This window comes from Mustela erminea, chromosome 3 (genome assembly GCF_009829155.1).
Source record: "Mustela erminea isolate mMusErm1 chromosome 3, mMusErm1.Pri, whole genome shotgun sequence".
Classification (NCBI taxonomy): Eukaryota; Metazoa; Chordata; class Mammalia; order Carnivora; family Mustelidae; genus Mustela; species Mustela erminea.
The window spans coordinates 141,749,718-141,758,977 of NC_045616.1; the positions used below are offsets into that span (position 1 = coordinate 141,749,718).

General features: G+C 35.6%; 1 pseudogene; it reads right to left on the bottom strand.

Annotated features, from left to right (window-relative positions):
* Positions 1-2,019: 2,019 nt before the first annotated feature.
* On the bottom strand, positions 2,020-2,572 carry LOC116585654 (annotated as a pseudogene).
* Positions 2,573-9,260: the final 6,688 nt, after the last annotated feature.

Consider the following 9,260-nt stretch of genomic DNA (forward strand, 5'->3'; position numbering starts at 1 on the left):
ATATGCAGAAAGTAAATAAATAAATAAACAAACAAATAAGTGGTTTTCTTGAAAGAACTTTTCAATAAACACTTCACAGAAATTGGTGGTGTAGTGAAAATGGCATTTATCAAAATCCTTCTGTACAAGGCATAATCTCTCAGAGCTTCTTTTATATTTAACTTGCTTTCTTTTTGAAATTTAATCTTTGAATTAACATGCAGTGAAGTCAGGTTTTTGTTTCCATATTTATAATTTTGGTATGTTCTCTGATACTATATTTTTGTAATTTTTAGGAATGTCTTATAAATGAAATTAGGCAGCATATAACCATGATAAGTAACACTGGCTTTTTCACTCAATAAAAGGATTTTGTGATTCATTCAAGTTGCTGCCTGTATTTGAGTCAATTATTTCTTTTGCTCAGTATCTTTCTGTTGTGCAAATATGCCATATTTTTTTATAATTAATTTATTCGACACCAATAAATTCACTACAGAACATTTGGTTATTTTCATTGTTTGGCCGTTATGAATAAAACTGCTACCAATATTCGTGTACACATTTTAGTGTGAACATGAGTTTTAATTTCTCTAGGGAGAATGTCTAGGGTGAGATTGCTGGTTATAAAGTAATGTATGTTTAACTTTACAAGGAATTGCCAAAATGTTTTTTCGAAGTGGCTACACAATTTTGCATTCCTGCTGGAAATATAAGATAGTTTCAGTTGTTCCACATATTTGTCAAGATTTGGTATTGTCAGTTTCTTTTTTTTTTTTAAGATTTTATTTATTTATTTGACAGAGAGAGATCACAAGTAGGCAGAGAAGCAGGTAGAGAGAGAGAGAGAGGAAGCAGGCTCCCCGCTGAGCAGAGAGCCCACCGCGGGGCTTGATCCCAGGATCCTGACATCATGACCTGAGCTGAAGGCAGAGGCTTAACCCACTGAGCCACCCAGGCACCCCTGTCAGTTTCTTTTTAATTTTACTCCTTCTAATACTAGACGTCTAAAATGATGTCTTTTTTTTTTTTTCATTCACATCATGTTTTTATTTGTATTTAATTATAAGCAAATGGTAGATTTAAGCCAACATTCCAAAACTCCAGATCCAACCTATTTCTTACACAAAGAATGACCTGTTCAACAGGCACATGCTTAGGATTTTTTGACAACATCTCACTCAGCCCTGCAGTTCATCTAAATGGCCATGTCTTTACTGCAAAATTAATTTCCTCATTGCTTTCTCCAGTACCGCTCTTTAAAGGAGCCAGAGCGTGATACTGACCCCTAATAACCAGTCTGAGGTGTATCATGTTAGGGGTTAGTGGACATACCAGCCTCTGGCTGTCATGGTGAGAGACACACAAATTAGTATATCATATCTTTCCCATAAACAGATCCTTCTAGTTCCAGGAAGACCCCTTGTCACACATCACATGCTTGAGAAACAGCGATAAGGAATAAAAGCAGGAGCAAAGAAGAGCAAAGGGTCTTGGCCCTTGAGCATTGACCCCCTTGCCTTCTCTCTTTCACAGCAAAGTTTGGAGTCATCTTTCATCTACTGGTACAGGGATTGCCCCATTCCTGGCATACATGGGTTCACAAAAGCAGAGGCAATGAATCTCTCTCTCTCTCTCTCTCTCTCTCCTCTCTCTCTCTCTCTCTCTCACTTTTTTAAATCTCCCTTAAAGATTCTTTGATGCTATGCTCTATTATTGTAGTATTGTAGACAGGGTCTTTTTACCTGAATTCTTTATTCTTTAAATTCTAGGTTGTTACATTGACAACTTGATGACCCCATTCTACTACCAAAATATCCCCCCCAATGGAGTTTAAATTTGATCAAAACATAAACCAGGGTGTGACCCTTTAGAATTATAGAGGACAGGAAGAAGGAAAATTAACCCTAAACCACTATCTGTTTGCTCAGGCTTTGCCTGTGAGAATGGGAATGGAGAAGCAAGAGAAATCTATAGGCACCACTGAACTCGAGAGCACTGCTGGAGACCTCCAGTTGGTTTCTGACTCCTAGCATTCACTTACTTCTCAGGCGGCTGCTTGTAGCATTTGGGCATATAGTCTATTCAGCCTGGTAACACATGTTGGCCACTGAGGGGCCTGAGCTGTACTTTAGTAGAAAGATGCTAATTTGAATTGGCCATGGTGGTCTTTAGATCAGTTTCTGAGAATGGGCTCATCAACCATCATTGTCCTGTTCTGCAATTAAACCAGCCAGACATCATGGTAAAAGCTGTCCCTTTGGGAAGCCCAGACTCAACATAATCAGAGAGGACTGTGTCACTGTTGACTGCATTGTCCTTCATGTTGACCTCCAGGAAATGATGCCATTCCCTATCTTCACAGTCCTTTCTAAGAGCTTCTGGATCTGTCAAGACCAAGGTGCAGAATTGATCAAGTCCATCCCAAACAATACCAGTCGGCTGGTTCTTAACCTGGTGAGCCATCAGCACTTTGCCCAGCTGGTTGACCCCCGGCCTAGTGTGTGTGTTTGACCTACAGTGGATATTGCAACATCTTGTCTGCTTCCTGTAGGATCAAAGGCCTGAGCAACTTGCGGAGATCCACTGGCATCACCTGCCCGAGTTGGGCAGACAGCTGGGAAGAGTTGCAGGAGACAAGGGCACAAGCGTGCAGCACCAACTCCTGGTGGGACCACTAATGGTGTCTTATTTTGTGTGATTTAAAGACTTATTGATGTTTTTGAGACAGAGAAGGGGAGAGGGAGAAGGGGTAGAGGCAAAGAGGGAGAGAAACCCAAGTAGACTCCATGTGGAGGGCAGAGCCCCAAGTGGAGGGCTCTATCCAGAGACCTATGAGATCACAACAGGAGAGGAAACCAAGAATTGTACGCTCAACTGATTGTGCCACCCAGGTGCCCCCTTACTGTGGTTTTAATTTGAATTTCTTTGATGGTAATGAGAGTTCAGTATTTTTTCTTGTTCTCATTTCTAGCTATAGATCTTCTTTGGTGAAATATATGCTCAAGGACATTACTAATTTTGAAAATTGGATTTTTATGTTTTCTTATTTTTGATCTTGACAGAGCTTTACATATCCTGTATACCTGTCCTTAGCTAGGTATGCAGTTTTCTCTGAATATGTAGCTTATTCTTTCATTCTCTTGACAGTGTCTTTCACAGACAAAAAATTTAGATTTTGATTAAATCCAAATTATCAGATTTTTTATGTGTTTTTTAACGATATGCCTTTGATGTCATTCTAAAAATTCTTTGCCTAAGCCAACATCCTGATTTGTGTGTGTCTGTTTTCTTCTAAATTTTTATTTTACATTTTATATTTAGATCTATAATCAATTTTCAGTGAATTTTTCATAAGGTGTGAAGTTTTAGACAAGGTTTAATTTAAACCTTTAGGCAAGGTTTAAATTGTATTGATGTTCAATTGTCCCAGTAGCATTTTTTGAAGAAAGACCATGCTTTCTCCATTGAATTATGTCTGTAAATTTGTCAAAATTAGTTATCCATAATTGTATAAGTCTATTTCTAGACTCTATTTTGCTTTTCTAATGTATTTGGGAATATCCTTATCTATTTTTACAATAAATTCTGCCAGATTTGATTAAAATTTGTTAAATCTATAGATCAATTTATGAGGAAGCTATAGCTTAATAATATTGAGCTTTCCAAACTGTGAATATGCTACATATCCCCAATTACTTATGACAAGTTTTTATTATTTTTTTTTCATTTTCAGTATACATATCATGTATAACTTTGGTCTGGTTTACACTTAAGTATTTCATTTAATAGATATACTTTCATTCTCTCTCTCTCTATATATATATATACATATATAAATATTTCATTTTTAAATTATTCATTGTTAGCATATAGAATCATGATTGATTTTTGTGCAATGTTATGTGCTCTTGACTTAACTCTAGAAGTTTCTTTTGTGGATACTTTACAACTTGTAGAATAGTAGTTATAAGATATCCTGAGCTGGTATAAGAGGATTTTTTGTTTTATAAGAGGTCTTACAATGCTTATTAAAGTTGAATATTCACATAACTGTGCATTGTAATTCAACCTCTGCATATATATTTCAAAGAAAAATTGTAAAAATGTAAAAAAATAGCATGGAGGATACAGACTGAATTATTTATCACAGTATTGTTTACAAAAACAAAGATTAGGGACAACCTAGATTTCAGGATTGCGTTGTATGCATATAATACATTGTTATACAGCATCGAGCAACATCTGTAATTCTTGTAAACACATGTTCATGCAAATAAAGAAAGTGGTAGAAATTTATTCAATAGATGAAAATATATCAAACATATAGAATATGAGATATTATACCCTATGTTAATTAAGGACACATTTACTTACAGTAAAATTATGACACCTGAAAATAAAGAGCAAATTTAACGTGATCACTTCTATGTATTAGAGAGAAGGTAGAAGCAACATGAGAGTGGTACAAAGCAAATAGTGATTTATAATTTCTATAATGTATTATTTGGTTATTTTCAAGCTACATAATAAGTAATAGGTGTTCCTTACATCTTATATTGTATGTTAATGTTTGAAAAATAATTCTTAAAAGGTTATAAATAGTATGTTCATAAGTTCCAGACTCCTATTAAGCATCTATTTAAAACCAAGCTAGAGCTCTTCAACTTCACAGGTGTCAGATGTGACTTTCACCAGTTTCTACTTCTGCTCCTTCAGCATTGTCATTGCTTCATCAGTGAATAATCGTGAATAGAAAAAGATTCTCACCAATAAAAAAGTACAGAGAATACACATTTCTCTAACAGAAACCCCAAATGCCACTATTTAGCTTTTCCAGACTGACCATATTTCAGGACAGATAACAGAAGTATTTATCAATTGTGGCTAAAAGTTTGGTTAAAGTGGTTCTCCTAAGAAGAAGAAGAAACGGTTTAAGAATTGATCAATGCATCACATAAAACACCATCACTGACAAAGGATATAACTGTCAGTTGTCAGCGATTAGCAAATTTATTGGGAAAAAGCTTCTTTGATAAGAGGAAGAAAACAATAACATTTGAACTCACCAGTGAAAGAGTTATGGGCACTTGTGAGGAAACAGATGTGTCCATGATCCTTTGGAAGGACACTGGGCCATATAGTAACTTTTTTCTCAAAAACTGCGACTCCGTTTGCTTTCAGTGAGCTGAAGCTTACTGTATTACTTGGAGCTGAGTGAATAAATGGTTTGTGACACATTATTCATAAAATCTAAATGACAGAATATAATTTTTAAGGAAGATAAAAAAATGTTAAAATATAGACTCAATATTCCACGGGAACTCAGGAACTTTAAGGAGCTTTTATAGGAGTGATTTTTTACTTTAAGAGTGAGTATGAATCTCCTAAATGGTGAAAGAGAGATGCAATGAACTAGACAGAGAACATGAGACATGTATATCAATGTGGGAGAAACAACATGGGGAAATGTTATGTTGAAGCAACATAGAAGGTATAGAAGTGGTTAGTACTTCTTCTGGAAGATTAATCTAGTTCTTGTTAGAAAATCTTCCAGGCTGTACAAAGAAATCCCCTGTCTCCTGTAGACAAGAAAAGAGAGCAAGAGAAATGTATTAGCAATGGAAATACTGGGTTGAATATACACTTAAAATTAGCTTTGAAAGTGGAAGTCAGGACACTAGTCACCAGACACAGGGAAAAAATATAAAATTGATACTGTGATTAGAAAGGAAAAGGGCAAAATATTTATATTTATTACTAACACTTAACAAAACAAAACAAAACAAAACAAAACAAAAAACACTTTAATAGTGGCCCAGGCAACACGGGATGAAAACCTGAACGGGGGCAGGAGCAATGAGCTGTGGAGGAAGGCATACACCTGGAATGTAAGACATAATGGCCAATTATTCATCCCTTCCTTTTTTATTTAAGAAAAAAAATAGTCTACTAAAGAAAATGATCCTTTTCCATGTGTGGTCAGACTATGGTATGTGCTATAAAAATAAACTCCAATTCACAGAGATTGAATGGTAGGGCTATTATTATTGGCCAGATACCAAGAAATACCCATGAGGATGTGTAGCCGTTAATTTGTTGTGGTGTTTCTGAAATTCTGTCACAGAGCAAAATAGTTCTCGCTCATTATCCATAAATTGTTTTAATTTTATTGTATCTGACAGGGATCACTTAATTGAGAAGGGCAAGTAAGCTATTTTCTCTCCCATAAAACACATCTCCGTCTGTCACAGTGTCTAATATACAGTCATTAGAATCACAGAGTTCAATCAATAGTTTACAATCTCTGGTCAAACTGTAAATACTCCTAGAGGGTATAAAACCCTAAACTATTTTACTTATAGCAGAAATCATATTACCATATATTTGTGAACAATAATAGTGAGGGAAGAAGAAACCCTTGGAGAACCAAACATAAAATAAGCAAGGTATTAAAGACACACTATGTGCTTGAAATTTGACTAGACCCCGACTCCAATCCTTCTATCTGTTGTCTTCAATATGGTCTCTGCTTACATGGATTTTGGCTTAGTGCCGTTCTCTCTATGTAAGAGTTCAGAGAAATTATGCAGTGTTAGAATACAATTGCCTGAGTGAATAGTCCCACCTGGACCACTTAACCAGCTAGCTATAAAGTATCAGATCTGTGGGTGTCTCTGATATTGTCCTGAAAGAGTGTACATACCAAAACCAAAGTTACAATAGTCACAGGCCCATCAATTTGTAGAGACTACATTCATATAGACAGATAGGTAGATGATAGAAAGAACCATGGATATAGATACTCATATAGGATTTATCTATCATGTACAAGCACATATTTACAGCAGCAGGTGGTACCCTATGTGTTAGATGGGGAACCAGAGATGTTCTTTCCCCTTACCAGTTCTATCTATGGTTCTTTGTACTTACGTTTTCAGTTAACGATACCATAGAGTGAAGGGACTAAGGAGTTTCCCCTAAGTTAAACGTCTTTCAAATAATGGGTAGAATGAGAATTTGTATCTAGGTGTCTTGACTCCAAAGATATAACGTCAGTCTCTGGAGTATATGAAGAGGAAACATCTTGTGGGAAGTCAAATAGTGTGCCATTTATTACAAGAGTTTTTAAAGTTTGTATGGTGAAGGGAATCCTTACAACGTTTTACGGAGCATTTATATTTTAAAAACCCAAATAGGTAAATAATAAGTGAACATGACATTAGAATGAGATGAAGTGGTTTTCCGTGACCGGACTCACACACAGTAACATGATGTAAGGGAAAAAATAAAGTCAACTCAAAACTGTCTCTTCTTTTGTCCTTTTTTATTTTTATTTTTATTTTTTTTTTTAATGTTTAAAACTGTGACACAGAGATAAGACAGGAGCTGGATAAAAGCATGTTGATAGACTCTCCTCAAACTCAGCCAGTACATTTGGAATAGAAAACATGTAAGTAAAATTAAATTTTTACACCTCTGCCATGCCTAAGGCATTTTTATAGCAGATTTTTTTATTTTTATGAGTTTATTCATATTTGGTTTTTATGAAACTATATTATTCCAACTTTTCCTTTTAGCTACTTATACTCAGGTTCAGTGAATCATGCATTTTTGTTGCTATATTTAGAATCAGTCTCTTTCCCTTCAAACTCACTTGCTTCAACCATCTTGCTTAAGCCTCTTAACTTACTTTCATCACTGTAGTAAGTCTATTAATTGGCTTTATTAGAAACTGGTAGTGGGATTGTGGGATTGTAGGTCAATTTTTTGAGGAACCTCCATACTGTTTTCCAGAGTGGCTGCATCAGAGTGCATTCCTACCAACAGTGCAATAGTATTCCCATTTCTCCACATCCTCATGAACATCTGTTGTTTCATGTGTTGTTAATTTTAATCATTCTGACAGGTGTGAGATGTATCTCACTGTGGTTTTGACTCGTATTTCCCTGATGATGAGTGATGAGCATCTTTCCATGTGTCTGTTAGGCATCTGGATGTCTTTGGACAAGTGTCTATTCATGTGTCTGCCCATTTCTCAACTGAATTATTTGTTTTTTGGTTGTTGAATTTGATAAGCTCCTTACAGATTTTGGATTCTAACCTTTTATCCTGGAAGTACCATAAGACACTCTTAACTATAGGGAATAAACTGATGATTGCTGGAGGGGAGGGCGTTGGGGGGATGGGCTAAATGAATGATGGGCATTAAGGAGAGCATCTGCTAGAATGAGCACTGGGTATTGATTCATTGGATTCTGCTCCTGAAACCAATGCTGCACTGTATGTTAACAAACTTGAATTTAAATAAATTTTAAAAAGGAACTAGTGGCTTCCTACCCTTAATCCATGGTTTCTCTACCTCTAAGTACTGACATTTTAGGTGACATGATTTCTTATGATTGTGGGTGTCTGTCCTTTGCACTGCAGAAAGTTTATGGCCTCTGCTGATGAGATGTCAGTAACATCTTCTCTTCCCTAACTTCTGACAAGTACAAATGTCTCTTGCCAAATGTTCCCTGGGGAGAAGTATTGTCCCCCACTGAGAAATATCCTCCTAATCCAATGTCCAAATCACAACTGGGGATATATTTAAGAAAGCCAAGTTAATTATATCTCTTCCTTAAGTCTTCCTACATTTTTCAATTAAATTTCCAAATCTATGACCCTGAAATTAAAAAACAAAAAAAACAACTTTCAAGACTTTGTGTATCTTTTCAGCTATACTTTTCTTTATGACCTATCTTACCCTCCATTTACATCTTTCTGCAAAACAAAACAGTGCCTAAAGCTCCCCAGTAGTCCTTTTCAGTCTTCCCTCAAGACTTCTTACCTTGCTACTTCCTCTCCAGAAACTGATTTGCCTACACCAACTCCCCTTTTTCTAAGTTTTTATTTTATTTTATGAGACTTGAACATTCTGTTTTATACTTGGGTTATTAGGGTTTTCAGGATTTTGTTGTGTAATGTTGATGGCACATATACAAGTATGATTATACATAGGAATAAGCTTTAAAAACAATTGCAATAAAATATTGATAGCAATTGAAAAAAGTTCCCAAGTAATGCCCAAGACTAATAGAATCAACAAGTAATTGACAGTTATCCCATCCCAAGGGTCTTAATTTCCAACACTTGCTTGAGGAAATTGTTGTGTTACCTTAATATCTCTTCCACTTCTGTTGGAAAAGTGATATCTTTCAATTTTAAATGTTCTCAAAATTAAGTAAATATAAAAACATAATGGAAGAGAATACAGAGGGTACATTTTAATAAAACTC